Raw genomic sequence first — 15447 nt, 5'->3', positions numbered from 1 at the left:
CATATTACCGATATTCTCGGTATATTTTGTGAGAACATAGAAATTTATGACAAAAGACGGATATATACATGTATACATTCTTCTATACAATGGTGCTGCAACTCAGCAGTTATTTAGCAGTTTTCTTCCATATGGAACATTAATACATCTTCATCCTAAACAGAATGTTTAACCCTCCTGTTACCTTTCGGGTCAATTTGACCCCATTCAATGTTTAATGTCGGTGTTCTTTGGGGTCAATTTGACCCCAGGCTGTTTTTCACTGTGTCAAACATATAAGAAATATCAACTTTGTTATTTATTTAAAGGGCTATTTAGGTAGTCAACAAACAAACATAAAGTACCTCACACTTAAACTTGGGAAGCAATATTAATTCTAATAATTTTCTGGAGGTTTTAATTGCTGGGGTCAAATTGACCCCGAGGGTAACATATGTTAGTAAATGTAAAGGTAACAGGAGGGTTAAACAGAACATTTTTCTCTTGTTTGTCAACCATGAACTCCACCATGATGCAATCTAAAGGCCTCTAGTCTTCCTCTAGCAGCTGCTGAGGCAAACTGACTGTGTGGGTTTTCTTCATGAACTGGGCCGTGATGAAAGGGACGGCGGGGACACCGCTGCAAAGCTGAAACCTCACCGGCCCGGGCAGGTGGACAGATTGACAAGTGACTTCTTTTTGCTCTGTCCCGATGCGCGCGCACGGAGCTCTGTGGCGCGCGAGACGGAGATCGATAAGTGTTAACGCAACGCGAAGAGACAGAAATGACATGCTGCTGTGGAGATACGATCAACAACAGACGTTTAGTTTAATAAAAGAACAAAGACGTGCTATAGAGAACATGTCAGGGGGCGGGCCAATCTTTTTAATGTCATGCGATCTACCGACACTACGCCGCGATCGACTGGCAGGTCGCGATCGACGTGTTGAGACCCCTGATCTACAGGAAGTAAAAGTCTTAACAAGGTTTCCGTAGGTGAACCTGCGGAAGGATCATTATCGATGAACAGACCGTCTGCATGAGAGCGGACAGAGTTCAGATTGAAGTGGTGGATTGGAAGCTCATTTTGCAAGTGACTTTTTTTTCGTCCTGATGTGCGCGCACACGCCGGCATCCGAGCTCTGCGGCGCGCGAGACGGAGATCGGAGTCGTGTCAACGCGACACTAGAGACAGAATGACATGCTGTTGGAGAGACGACCAACAACAGACGGATTGGAAGCTCATTCTGCGCATGCGTTAAATGCGTAAAAAAAAAACTAGTTAAACCTGTAATTTAATTAACGCGTTATTTTTCACAGCACTAGTTTTTTTTCATGTTTATATGTATGATTGTTAGGCGTTGTCTGTGTTTAGCTGTATGGCTATATCTCTGCATGTACATTTAGATCAGCCATATTCAGCTCAGAGCCTTCTTTAGCTCAGAGCAGCAGCTCACATGTACTTATATCTGATCCAATGACATCTGCACACTTCTAGATTAGTAAAGAAAGACAATCTTTGGTATTTTCTAAAGAATTAGAAAAAATTCTCGACGCGTCTGACGCAGCAGTCTCGACGCGCGTCGAAAAAAGTGTGTTCAGAGACGCGTCGCGACCGCAGAGTACTTCCACTTTTTAGTGGACTGAGCTGCACTCCCACTGCGCTTCTCGCTGCTCTCTCTTCTCTCTTTGATACGTGTCTCTGAGACTTTTCCACCTACGGCGGCAGATCTCCTCTGCCATGAAACACATATGCCGGCGGTTGGTTCATAGTAAAGTACAACAAATAGCTTCTCCGACCTTTTTCCACGCTTCATCTTTATAGCGACGGTTTCGGGAAGTAAATAGAGTCGTGTCATAAAGTTCGGGATGCCCACAAACGGCAGCAACAATATTTTCCTCCATTTTTTAAACCGGCAGGACGATGACGAGCGGAGCTGCTCAGCGCTGATTGGCTGACGCAACTATGACTCACGCGTTTTTGCTGCCGGAGTTGGGAAATTTCAACTCGCGCGTCGACGAGCTGCGTCTGTTCGCTCTGTTCGTGCTGCTTCAAACGCGTCTGACGCGCTGCTCGCTGGAAAATGCACAGCTTCGACGCAGCTGTGCATTGACTTTGCATGTAATTTCGACGCGTCCGGTGTGAACACACCACCTGCAGAGTCACAACAGAACAGGTTACATGTTGATGATGATTTAGTTTATTTCGATCAGCAAAATATACAACAATCATAATTCAACAAAAGAAGAAAGTGGCTGACCGAAAGGGCCGAGGTTGAAGCCAACGAGCTTATAAGTGCCCTAACCTATGATTTCTCGAAAAAACTTATTTCAAAGAATCATATATATATTAGTGCTGTGAAAAATAACGGGTTAACTCAGTTAATTAAATTACAGGTTTAACTAGTTATTTATTTTTTAACGCATGCGCAGAATGAGCTTCCAATCCGTCTGTTGTTGGTCGTCTCTCCAGCAGCATGTCATTCTGTCTCTAGTGTCGCGTTAACACGACTCCGATCTCCGTCTCGCGCACCGCAGAGCTCGGATGCCGGCGTGTGAGCACATCGGGACGAAAAAAAGTCACTTGCACCAATGTTTTAATGCAGGGGTGCTCAATATGTCGATCGCGGTCGCCGCAGAGTTCAGATGCCGGTCTGCGCGCATGAAAAGTCACTAGCACCCCCCCCCCTCTGAACTCTGTCCGCTCTCATGCAGACGGTCTGTTCATCGGTAATGATCCTTCCGCAGGTTCACCTACGGAAACCTTGTTACGACTTTTACTTCCTGTAGATCAGGGTCTCAACACGTCGATCGCGACCTGCCAGTCGATCGCGGCGTAGTGTCGGTAGATCGCATGACATTAAAAAGATTGGCCCGCCCCCTGACATGTTCTCTAGAGCACGTCTTTGTTCTTTTATTAAACTAAACGTCTGTTGTTGATCGTATCTCCACAGCAGCATGTCATTTCTGTCTCTTCGCGTTAACACTTATCGATCTCCGTCTCGCGCCACAGAGCTCCGTGCGCGCATCGGGACCGAGCAAAAAAAAAGTCACTTGTCAATCTGTCCACCTGTCCGTGTCGGTGAGGTTTCAGCTTTGCAGCGGTGTCCCCGCCGTCCCTTTCATCACGGCCCAGTTCATGAAGAAAACCCACACAGTCAGTTTGCCTCAGCAGCTGCTAGAGGAAGACTAGAGGCCTTTAGATTGCATCATGGTGGAGTTAATGGTTGACAAACAAGAGAAAATGTTCTGTTTAACCCTCCTGTTACCTTTACATTTACTAACATATTTTACCCTCGGGGTCAATTTGACCCCAGCAATTAAAACCTCCAGAAAATTATTAGAATTAATATTGCTTCCCAAGTTTAAGTGTGAGGTACTTTATGTTTGTTTGTTGACTACCTAAATAGCCCTTTAAATAAATAAAAAAGTTGATATTTCTTATATGTTTGACAGTGAAAAACAGCCTGGGGTCAAATTGACCCCAAAGAACACAGACATTAAACATTGAATGGGGTCAAATTGACCCGAAAGGTAACAGGAGGGTTAAACATTCTGTTTAGGATGAAGATGTATTAATGTTCCATATGGAAGAAAACTGCTAAATAACTGCTGAGTTGCAGCACCATTGTATAGAAGAATGTATAAATGTATATATCCGTCTTTTGTCATAAATCTCTATGTTCTCACAAAATATACCGAGAATATCGGTAATATGTGATTAATCATGATTAATCCACAGAAACCTGTGATTAACCTGATTAAAAATTTTACTCGTTTCACAGCCCTACAAAAAACGTGTCCCCATTAACCGTTGATGTAATGATGATGTAGTAATGAAGGATACAGGTGAAGCACAGGTGGTGCTGTGACTGGGTGCTAACTGAAGGCAGCTTAATAAGATAAAATCAACTACTGTCTCTTTATTTTTCAATTGTCAATATGTATTGCCTCGTGGTCATCATATCCTCACTCTTCCATGTAGGAATGTTTAGTTCCAAAATGACCCAAATAAAACAAGTAAATACATGATGTATACAACTATGCCGGAAATTAACCATGAACATTAAATATCAGAGGAAATAAACGGCATTAAATACATATGTATCAATAACAGGTATACTGCCATCTAGTGGTATAAAGGTGAACCGTTTACTCTGCGGTGGAAATATAAATATAATAACAGCAACAACTCTGCACAGAAACATTACTTTGATCAATCTATATTAGGAACTGTGTTGCATCAAACAATGCAACAAGTGAGAAGGTGATTCTTGCTGTGTACATGAAGATTAAACTTCCCGTCGTCACCACTGTCGCCAACATATCCAGGTTTAATTATTTATTCTTTATATTGACTAATTAATATTCTTCTAATGTTACCCTGCTATGTGTTTGCATCGTTAAAATATCCCCGTTTAATTCTTTATATTGATTAATTAATATTCTTCTCAGGTTAATAAGAATATGTATCCCTGGCTTTTATTTTGACTTTCATTTTAAGCACTTCCGTTCTGTCGTTTTTGGTTTCAGACGGCAGAAACGAAATACGGAGGTGGTATTCCGTTTTTGGTTTCAAACGGAAAACGAAAAAACCACGTGATTTCCGTATTCCGTATTTGGAATGAAACGAAAAAACAAACTAACATTACGTACACGGACCGACGACCCCCTCCTTCTCCGGGGAAAACTCCCAACATGGCGGCGCTCAGACGAGGGCTTGTAAGTGTTTCTCTGGTCCAGGCGACGTAGCTAAAGTCTGGAAGATGAAAATGTCTAAATAATACGTAACACATTTTTTAGGCAACAAATCTGTGGTTGGTTTGTCAAGATTAAGCCTCCTGAAAATAGTGCTCCGACGATTTGATGGTAAAAATATTTCACTGTGAAGAACTGGAGTAAACTCATTCGCAAGAAACATCATAGGTCTGTCAAGTTGTTCCAATTCTAAAGTCCCCATCGAGCCAACCACGGTCCAGATGCCCGGATGGGACTTGCTCCACTTTACCGAATGCAGAATGCATTTCCCACCAGCATCAGGGAACAATGGCGGAGGAGACAATACACAACTGGAAGGTGAAACTTTTAAATGGTATTTTCTTGAGGTGAGATGTGAGTTGTTTAGGCATCACATCTGTGGTCGGGTATCAAGATTAAGCCTCCATAAAAATGGATCTGAGGTGATGATGTCGTCAGGTGAGCTGCTGTTCTAATTGCAGGATGACCGTACTGCATCCTCCCGTGCCTGGGACTCCAAAGTGCACATCTGGGGACGGCGCTTCTTCAGGATGATCCGCACCAAAACCTCTCCTACAGGAAGAAACCTATTGCCAACCCCGGCACACGCGAGGGAAGGCTGTCTGGTGCTTTGTCAGTCCTGCCAGACCAACCCTGTATCACAAAAATTACGTTCCCCCAGACCTAAAATGCAATTTGCAGTTATGTTTGACTGAAACGTATTTCTCTCCAGATTACGTTTGTATTTGACGTATTATAATTACAAATACGTCTCTGATCAACGTATCTTTGCCGTTTGTTATCTCTCTTTTCTGCAATGCTGTTATGAATTGTAAAAAGCGTCCTAGTCTTATTTATTATTATGTTATGTTGTTTCGCCTGCGTATTCTGACAGCAATAAGCGTTGTAACGGATCATATGAATTGGCGTGAAGATTTACTGCTGGTGACGCTCCTTTATTTTCTTTCTTTAGGTGACAATACATTAATTAAAACTCGTAAACTATCACCACCTCATCACCACCTTAACAGAGTTAGTCCCATACGGGTCAAATCAACTATTACACTAGTTATAAAATGCGCATCTGTCCGTAATCTAGACCATAAAGTTCGCATTTTAACCTAAAAAAAAGTGTGCTTCCTTTTAACCTTTCAAAATAAAAGTCAGATTTGTCTGTTAAGCGGAAGTAGTATAAAACGTCTATATTTATTCAAACAATACAATATAAAAGGCATACATCAAAATCAATCAGGAAAATGCTAAACAGTCAAACAACTCAAAACAATAAACCCTTCATGACGTTATTTACAGGCGTATTTACTTCTCATCAAACAAAAAGAGCAGGTACCCGGAAAAATCTGGGAAATAATTTGGGAATTGTTAATAAAACATGATTTACCCTTCAACTTCCACTGATATGCATGCAAACTAATACATTGTTTCACACACACACACACACACTGACAGAAACACATAGACACTCACATACGTACACACACATAGGCAGAGACACACACATACTCACGCACACACTCTTACACACGCACATACACAGAATGACAGACACACACACACAGACACACACTCAGACACACACATACAGACACTCACATACATACAAACACAGGCAGAATCACACACACACACACAAATACACATGCACACACACACATATACTCTGCAGACTGACCCTTGACCTCCCAATTGTCTCTCAGATATAACCCTACTGCTTTATATTTAATATATAATATTTACCTAAATATAAGACTTTGAGGTCGTGGGGGGAATCCCCTCCAAAACATTCACAAGAGAAAATTGTCACCGTGCCAATAACTCTTATACGATCCTTAAAACCAGTCTTTTAGTACATTTTTCATACTTTCAATCAACTTAAAGATCTGGATTCTTTTCAGATTCAAAGAAGGGCATCTGAATATGAATACCCAACAGTTTTGGACCGATAGCTCTGAGTTAAGGGGCCCAAAACAGGTCCAAAGGGTCAAATTGGGCCTTATTCTCTTAAATTTGCATATTTTTTGACAAGTGCAAAAATGGCCATAATCTCCGAAATATTAGTCCTGGAAATCCCAAATTGAACACAGACACTCAGGACAGGGCCTACAATGAGGTGATGGGGTGACATTTCCTCCGAAACACCCACAAGAGTTAATTGTCTGTCTGAAATCCAGGACTTGAAGAGGGTGTGTGGTTTATCAAATCTGAGACCCTGTTGTGAGTTTGGGCTGATTTTAGCTTTTTTCTTCTTCTAAACATGTCAGAGCTTAGCTTTCTTTTGCAGGTTGTAGCCCCTCCCAAATGGGGCCCAACCATGTAGGCTGGCCACATATAGCACTTAGCTTCCCTGCTTGGGAAGGGTTTAAAAACCCGGAAAAAACAAAATTCCTTCCTTCAAAGGTTAACAACTCCTTAAATGTTTGTACTATATGAACAATTTCAATTGTATTCTACCCCATTTGGGAGTGGCTACAACCAGGAAAAGAAAGCTAAGCTCTGACATGTTTACCCAATTTGACCCTTTGGACCTGTTTTTGGGGCCCTTAGCTCAGAGCTATCGGTCCAAAACTCTAGGGTATTCATATTCAGATGCCCTTCTTTGAATCTGAAAAGAATCCAGATCTTTAGTTTTTTTCGTTTGCTAAGCGACAGCGGGCACAACTGGAGTCACATGTGCAAAACTCTAACTACAGTCTGCACAGCAGCAGTTCATGTGGACCAAACTCTAGTTTGTTTTTCATTGCTTGAACACAGTTTTCAAAACTCTAACACTTATCCCATGACTTTAACCACAACCTGCACAACACTGAGGATCTACAGCACTTTGTTCAAATGCTAACACACTGCTGTCAAAACTGTGAACCACACATTCAAAACGGAATACATTTCAACCTTGTGCCTTTCAAACACTGCTGATTGCAATTTCAGCTGAAAGGCTAAGCAGGTGTCTTGTTTTAGACTTGTTAGTGAACACACACACACACATATCTACATATATAGGTAGAGCTCAGAAAGACTAATTTTGGAAATGGAACAAGGAAGACGGGTTAGTGGAGGGAGAAGGGTGGCAGGGAGAGGGGGATGCGTGGAGGAAGACAAAGAGCTGTTATTCCAGATGAAATAAGGGCTCCACTTATAGAGCATGTCGTGAACCATGGTCTCTCATTGAGAGAGGCAGGTTGAGGGTTGAGGCTGCAACAAAAGTGTTTGGTCACCACCCACATGACCAAATGTCTCTTTTGGAAGCCATGCGTGCCGGATGTGAGGACACGAGTCCAGAGGACTGCCAGGGATGGATCAGGCCCTCCAGAAGGTTCTTCCCCAGGTGGCAAGAGAGAACATTAGATGTGATGTTGATGACAACATGTGGCCTGATGCTAGAGAGAGGCAGGATTAGCCCCTCAATTATTTGTTTGAATTATGTACTTTTAGTTTCTACCTTCTTTTTTTTCGCATTACTGTAATTCCGTATATTACTAGACTATTGAAGCAAACTGCTAATTTTCATTTACCTTAAAGAATTGTTATGTTCTAAAAAATTTAATAAATCATGTGAAAGAATGTCACTCTTTTCTTTGAAGAAAATATTACTTTGTTTGAAGTCACTGAAATTGTTCAAACTGTAAAGATGAAAAGTTAGTATTTTCTGTATTGGTGTTTGATGCGAGTGTTTTTACTCTCAGTGTGTTCTGAGTGACAGTGTGTGCTACCTCAGTGTGTGTTATCTCAGTGTGTGTTACCTCAGTGTGTGTTACCTCAGTGTGTGTTACCTCAGTGTGTTACCTCAGTGTGTTACCTCAGGGAGGGCTGTGCAGAGTGCTTGGCTGCACTGAGCGTGTTTTGAGCCATGTGTGAAGAGTTGTGTTGCTTGGAACGAGTTTTGCAGGTGATGTGAACTGTTTAGCTCAGGTGACTGTTGGTAGTGCAGACTGTGGTTAGAGTTTTGCACATGTGACTCCAGTTGTGCCCGCTGTCGTTTAGCAATCGAAAAAAAACTGTAAGTTGATTGAAAGTATGTAAAATGTACTAAAAGACTGGTTTTAAGGATCGTACAAGGGTTATTGGCACGGTGACAATTTTCTCTTGTGAATGTTTTGGAGGGGATTCCCCTCATGACCTCAGTCTTATATTTAGGTAAATATAATATATTTAGTTTTTTTAGATTGCTAAACGACAGTGGGCACAACTGGAGTCACATGTGCAAAACTCTAACCACAGTCTGCACTACCAATAGTCACCTGAGCTAAACAGTTCACATCACCTGCAAAACTCGTTCCAAGCAACACAACTCTTAACACATCATTCAAAACACGCTCAGTGCAGCCAAACAACATGCACACCCCTCACTGAGGTAACACACACTGAGGTAACACACACTGTCACTCAGAACACACTGAGAGTAGAAACACTCGCATCAAACACCAATACAGAAAATACTAACTTTTCATCTTTACAGTTTGAACAATTTCAGTGACTTCAAACAAAGTAATATTTTCTTCAAAGAAAAGAGTGACATTCTTTCACATGATTTATTAATTTTTTTAGAACATAACAATTCTTTAAGGTAAATGAAAATTAGCAGTTTGCTTCAATAGTCTGCAGTAATTTACGGAATTACAGTAATGCGAAAAAAAAGGTAGAAACTAAAAGTACATAATTCAAACAAATAATTGAGGGGCTAATCCTGCCTCTCTCTAGCATCAGGCCACATGTTGTCATCAACATCACATCTAATGTTCTCTCTTGCCACCTGGGGAAGAACCTTCTGGAGGGCCTTATCCATCCCTGGCAGTCCTCTGGACTCGTGTCCTCACAAAAGAGACATTTGGTCATGTGGGTGGTGACCAAACACTTGGTTCACGACATTACATTCCATGCTCTATAAGTGTAGCCCTTATTTCATCTGGAATAACAGCTCTTTGTCTTCCTCCACGCATCCCCCTCTCCCTGCCACCCTTCTCCCTCCACTAACCCATCTTCCTTGTTCCATTTCCAAAATGAGTCTTTCTGAGCTCTACCTATATATACTGTAATATATATATATCACGAACAAGTCTAAAACAAGACACCTGCCTTTCAGCTGAAATTGCAATCAGCAGTGTTTGAAAGGCACAAGGTTGAAATGTATTCCGTTTTGAATGTGTGGTTCACAGTTTTGACAGCAGTGTTAGCATTTGAACAAAGTGCTGTAGATCCACAGTGTTGTGCAGGTTGTGGTTAAAGTCATGGGATAAGTGTTAGAGTTTTGAAAACTGTGTTCAAGCAATGAAAAACAAACTAGAGTTTGGTCCACATGAACTGCTGCTGTGCAGACTGTAGTTAGAGTTTTGCACATGTGACTCCAGTTGTGTATGGAGGACTTAAAATGACATGTATAAATAAATAAATAAATGCATGAATAAATACAAGAATAAATAAATAAATGCTTAAATAAATGTATAAATACAAGAATAAATGTATAAATACAGGAATGAATAAATATAAGTTGTAACTCAACAGGACATCATTAAATAAATGTATTTCTACATTTCTGTATTCCTTCATTTATTTATATCTCTATTTATGTGTCCACACGTATTTCTTCATTTATTTATGTGTGACATTTATGTGTCCGTATATTCAAATGAGCTGGGCGGTCCGAACCTCATTGTTGAACAGGATTGGTCAAGTCAGGGAGCAAGGCAGAAGCAATCGATCCCTAGCACTTGGATCTGTAGACGAACAGCGTTTATTATGCATTCTTGTCTGTACATTCTAAATACTACTGTTGTTGAGTCACGGAATGTAATTTAAGGATGTTTTCAGCCGAGAAGTTAGTAGTTTAAGCATCAAATCTGTGGTCGGTTTATCGAGATTCAGCCTAATAAGGATATGCGACGGAGATTTGAGGTCCTGCTCGCGGGACCTCTGAGCTCCGGGCGCCGGGCGCTCAGCACGCTGTGTGGCCGCCGAGAGCCGCCTGATCTCGGCAGGACTTTTTGAAATGCTCTGCTGGCTCTGACGTCTCCGTAGCGGCTAAACATGAGATATAATTAGGTTTTGGAGGATCTAAAGAGCACAAAGAGTTTATTATTTATTAAAAGATAATGTTACGTCAATTTGACTGAGGGTTAAGATTCATAACTTCATATTGTAGCGACCCTGGGTCAGGAAAGCTACGAGACGTTGTATAGTTATTACCGTTTATTCGTAGCCTACGCCAAACGACAGGGAACACCGCAACACATTCTACTCCACTGTAAAGTATTTTACAGTGAATAATTGGAGTAAATTCATGTGCAAGAACAGTTGATGTGGTGACGTCACAAGACCAGAAAGACCGTCCTGCGTCCTCGAGAGTCTGGACTACCAAGACCAGACTCCCAAGACCAGACTCCAAGAAAACACGAGTCTGTACTCAGTGTTCTTGGAATTGATAAACGGCTGAAGTCAAAAAACTGTCTAGGCTAACTTCTGCTAACGGTTAGCTGAGCGAGCCAACTTCAGCTTCATGTGCCAGGCAGAAGTAGTAGAGCACAACACACCAGGTGCATCACACTCCTGTGACCAATCATGCTTTAGACAGAGGTTCGGACCGCCCAGCTCATTTGAATATACGGACACATAAATGTCACACATAAATAAATGAAGAAATACGTGTGGACACGTAAATAGAGAAATAAATAAATGTAGAAATACAGAAATGTAGAGATATATTTATTTAATGATGTCCTGTTGATTTATAACTTATATTTATTTATTCCTATATTTATTTATACATTTATTTAAGCATTTATTTATTTATACATTTATTTATGCATTTATTTATTTATTCATGCATTTATTTATTTATACATAAGTCATTTTGAGTCCTCCATAATTGTGCCCACTGTCGTTTAGCAAACGAAAAAAACTAATATAAAGCAGTAGGGTTATATCTGAGAGACAATTGGGAGGTCAAGGGTCAGTCTGCAGAGTATGCGTGTGTGTGTGTATGTGTATATGTGTGTGTGTGTGTGAGTGTGAGTCTCTGCCTGTGTGTGTATGTATGTGAGTGTCTGTATGTGTGTCTGAGTGTGTGTGTGTGTGTGTGTCTGTCATTCTGTGTGTGTGTGTGTGTGTGTGTGTGTAAGAGTGTGTGCGTATTAGAGTGTGTGTCTGTGTGTGTGAGTATGTGTGTGTCTCTGCCTGTGTGTGTGTGTACGTATGTGAGTGTCTATGTGTTTCTGTCAGTGAGTGTGTGTGTGTGTGTGAAACGATGTATTAGTTTGCATGCATATCAGTGGAAGTTGAAGGGTAAATCATGTTTTATTAACAATTCCCAAATTATTTCCCAGATTTTTCCAGATACCTGCTCTTTTTGTTTGATGTGAAGTAAATACGCCTGTAAATAACCCCATGAAGGGTTTATTGTTTTGAGTTGTTTGACTGTTTAGCATTTTCCTTATTGATTTTGATGTATGTATGTATGCCTTTTATTGTTTGAATAAATATAGACGTTTTATACTACCTCCGCTTAACAGATAAATCGGACGTTTATTTTGAAAGGTTAAAAGGAAGCGCACTTTTTTTTAGGTTAAAATGCGAACTTTATGGTATAGATTTCGGACAGATGCGCATTTTATAACAAGTTTAAGAGTTGATTTGACCCGTATGGGGCTAACTCTGTTAAGGTGGTGATGAGGTGGTGATAGTTTACGAGTTTTAATTAATGTATTGTCACCTAAAGAAAGAAAATAAATGAGTCACCAGCAGTAAGTCTTCACGCCAATTCATATGATCCGTTACAACGCTTATTGCTGTCATAATACGCAGGCGAAACAACATAACATAATAATAAATAAGACTAGAGGACGCTTTTTACAATTCATAACAGCATTGTAGAAAAGAGAGATAACAAACGGCAAAGATACGTTGATCAGAGACGTATTTGTAATTATAATACGTCAAATACAAACGTAATCTGGAGAGAAATATGTTTCAGTCAAACGTAATCTGGAGAGAAATACGTTTCAGTCAAACGTAATTTGGAGAGAAATACGTTTCAGTCAAACGTAATCTGGAGAGAAATACGTTTCAGTCAAACGTAACTGCAAATTGCATTTTAGGTCTGGGGGAACGTAATTTTTGTGATACAGGGTTGGCTAGACATAAAGGTTTAAAATCCTGCAGCGAACAGGCTGGGGGTCTCAATCCGAGTCGCTGTCCTCCTCCCACTGCCAGTGTGTTCTGTTTGTGGAGGATCCGAGGCCTGAAGTGGAGGGCGGAGATCGTGGTCCTCATCTCAAAACCAGTTCTTGTCTGAACTTGTGAAACATCTTAAGTCTGTCAAGTTGTTCCAATTCTGAAGTTCCCATAGAGCCAAAGTGGGCGGAGTCACATCCGAGCCCGGATGTGACTCCGCCCACTTTAACAGTGATGCATCCTAAATGACTTGTCATACTTGGGAGACAAATATCCCAGAATGCTGCCTCCTTAAAATTGTGCTGGGACAATTTGGTGGCGTGACGGTAAAAATGCTTCACAGGGAGGAGCCCGAGTAAACTCAAGAGCAGCAGCTGATGTGATGATGTCATCAGGTGAGCTGCTGTTCTAAAGGCAGAATGACCGCACTGCGTCCTCCTGACCATGGGACTCCAAAGTGCACAACGGGGACGGAGCTTCTTCAGGATTGACCGCACCAAAACCTGTGCTGCAGGATGAAACCTATTCCCAACCCCGCCAGACGCGAGGGAAGGCTGTCTGGGGCTTTATCAGTCCTGCCAGACATGAAGGTTTAAGATCCTGCAGCAAGTGGTCGGCCTCAATCCTCGTCGCTGTCCTCGTCCGTCCGCCAGTATCTTCGGAAGGTAGCGTCCCAAGTCCTCTTCCTGGTCCTCTTGGTGGAGGTCCCCGAAGTCCTCTTCCCTGGTCCTCTTCACGGAGGAGCCGAGGCCGGAGGTGGAGGGGGCGGAGTCCTCTTCTGGCCGGGGGAAGAAGGGGGGCGGCGCACCAAGGAAGGGGATGGGAGGAAGGAAGGGCTGGTCATCTTCTTCGTCCTCCCTCTCGGACATGGAGCCGTAGCCGGAGTCCTCGCTGTCAGAGATGGCCTCCTCTCCCTCGTCGTCATCAAATGGGACCTGGGGACGCCACCAACCGCGACCCCAACCACCGCGACCCCAACCACCCTCAGACATGGCCTGACCCACAAATGCAATCACAGCCTCACCTCGATTACCTTGGTCGTCTGAGGCGATCCGGATGACGTCCAGCGCAGGCAGCGGCATGATGTCGTTCAGAGCAGCTAAGAGGGAAAGGTTCAAAGCGTCAGGATTTCTCGTTACAGGAAATAAATATTTCTGTATTACATTTAGCAATAATATATTATTATTAGAAATAATAGAAAATAAAAAAACCACAGCGTATCCTAACAACGACAGACCACATAAGAGTGCTTACGAGTGCATAAGAGCCTTTTATACATTTAGCAGTTACATCCAACATAGTGCAGCTCTGTTTAAACAGATGAGGGAATCAGAATCAAGTAATGCTGCTTCCATGTGACACTTCATGTTAAACTTTAATACATTTTGTAAATATTAAAAACATATGTTTCACAAAGATGGACATGTTGACTATATAATAAAGATGTATTCTTTATGGAAATCATAATTATTATAATTATTATCGTTATTGATAATGTCAGCAGCATTTGCATATGCCCCAAACAACAAAGTGGGATTCATAATGAATTAGTTAATTTAATAATTATTAATTCATAAAGTTTGGGGGCCTTTCACAGCTTTTGGTGGTCAATTAAGCGACAGTTGAGCTCTCGGCAAAGACATTTATTCAGGACGTCGGTGTTTGTGAATAAAAAGATGAATAAGACAATCTCCGGTTGTCTTAACTGTAACTGTTTTAATGTGTTGTACGGCAACCTCGAGTGCCTTGAAAGGCGCCTAATAAATACAATGTGTATTATTAATTATTATAATAAATGGTTCGCGATAAACGGCGTGAACGTATTTAATATACATTAAACCACGCGCGTCATGACGCACAGTGAGACATGGCGACACAGTAACCTCTTTGGTTTATAACTCATTATTCTCCCGTTCACGAGGTGCTGGAGGCAGCGCGCGCTCTGCGCTGCCATCAGTTAACGCTACTGAACAGATCGCTCTCTTGTCCCCCCGAAAGCAAAGCACCGCAACAACGAGCACAGTGCATTTCAATGTTAAATGTCAAATAAATCACTTTAATCTGCTAAAGTAAAGGAGCAGATGTGTGTACAGTAAGTCCCGTTTCAACGGGAACAACAGAGCAACTCAGGGTCACGTGCATGCAGGTCACGTGACCGCGGAGGCCCCAGCGCTTCACATCGAACAAAATAAATGCACTTTGCACATTTTACTTGAAAATTCTATAAACACGTTCGAGGCGCCATCTTTTTTCTGTAATTTCCAAGTTAAACTTCGACGTTTTGATGCCTTAAATCCACAATCATCGGGGTTTCGATGCCCTACACTAATTGTCAACACACTCCGCACATCTTCAGCAATTTTCAAGACAGTCTGCAGCTCAAATATTTTTTTACACGACGAATCATCGACTGAGGCTCACTTTCCACAAAACATCGTTTTCCCCTCATTGCCAGACAACATTTTAAACCTTAAAACTCAAACAGTTTCACTGATTTCTAAACTAAAAACACTTTTATGGATTTAAGGGGATACATTAATAATATAAATGCT

At 41.6% G+C, this 15447-nt stretch overlaps 1 long non-coding RNA gene across 1 annotated transcript; it reads left to right on the top strand.

The window, feature by feature from the left end:
* The first annotated feature begins 4886 nt into the window (after window positions 1-4886).
* On the top strand, window positions 4887-5503 carry LOC130211242 (uncharacterized). The gene is made up of 2 exons (XR_008834973.1): window positions 4887-5056; window positions 5200-5503. It is a non-coding gene; the product is annotated as an uncharacterized LOC130211242 (long non-coding RNA).
* Window positions 5504-15447: the final 9944 nt, after the last annotated feature.

Source organism: Pseudoliparis swirei, chromosome 20 (genome assembly GCF_029220125.1).
Source record: "Pseudoliparis swirei isolate HS2019 ecotype Mariana Trench chromosome 20, NWPU_hadal_v1, whole genome shotgun sequence".
NCBI lineage: Eukaryota > Metazoa > Chordata > Actinopteri > Perciformes > Liparidae > Pseudoliparis > Pseudoliparis swirei.
This window is presented reverse-complemented; position numbering and strand designations above follow the sequence as displayed.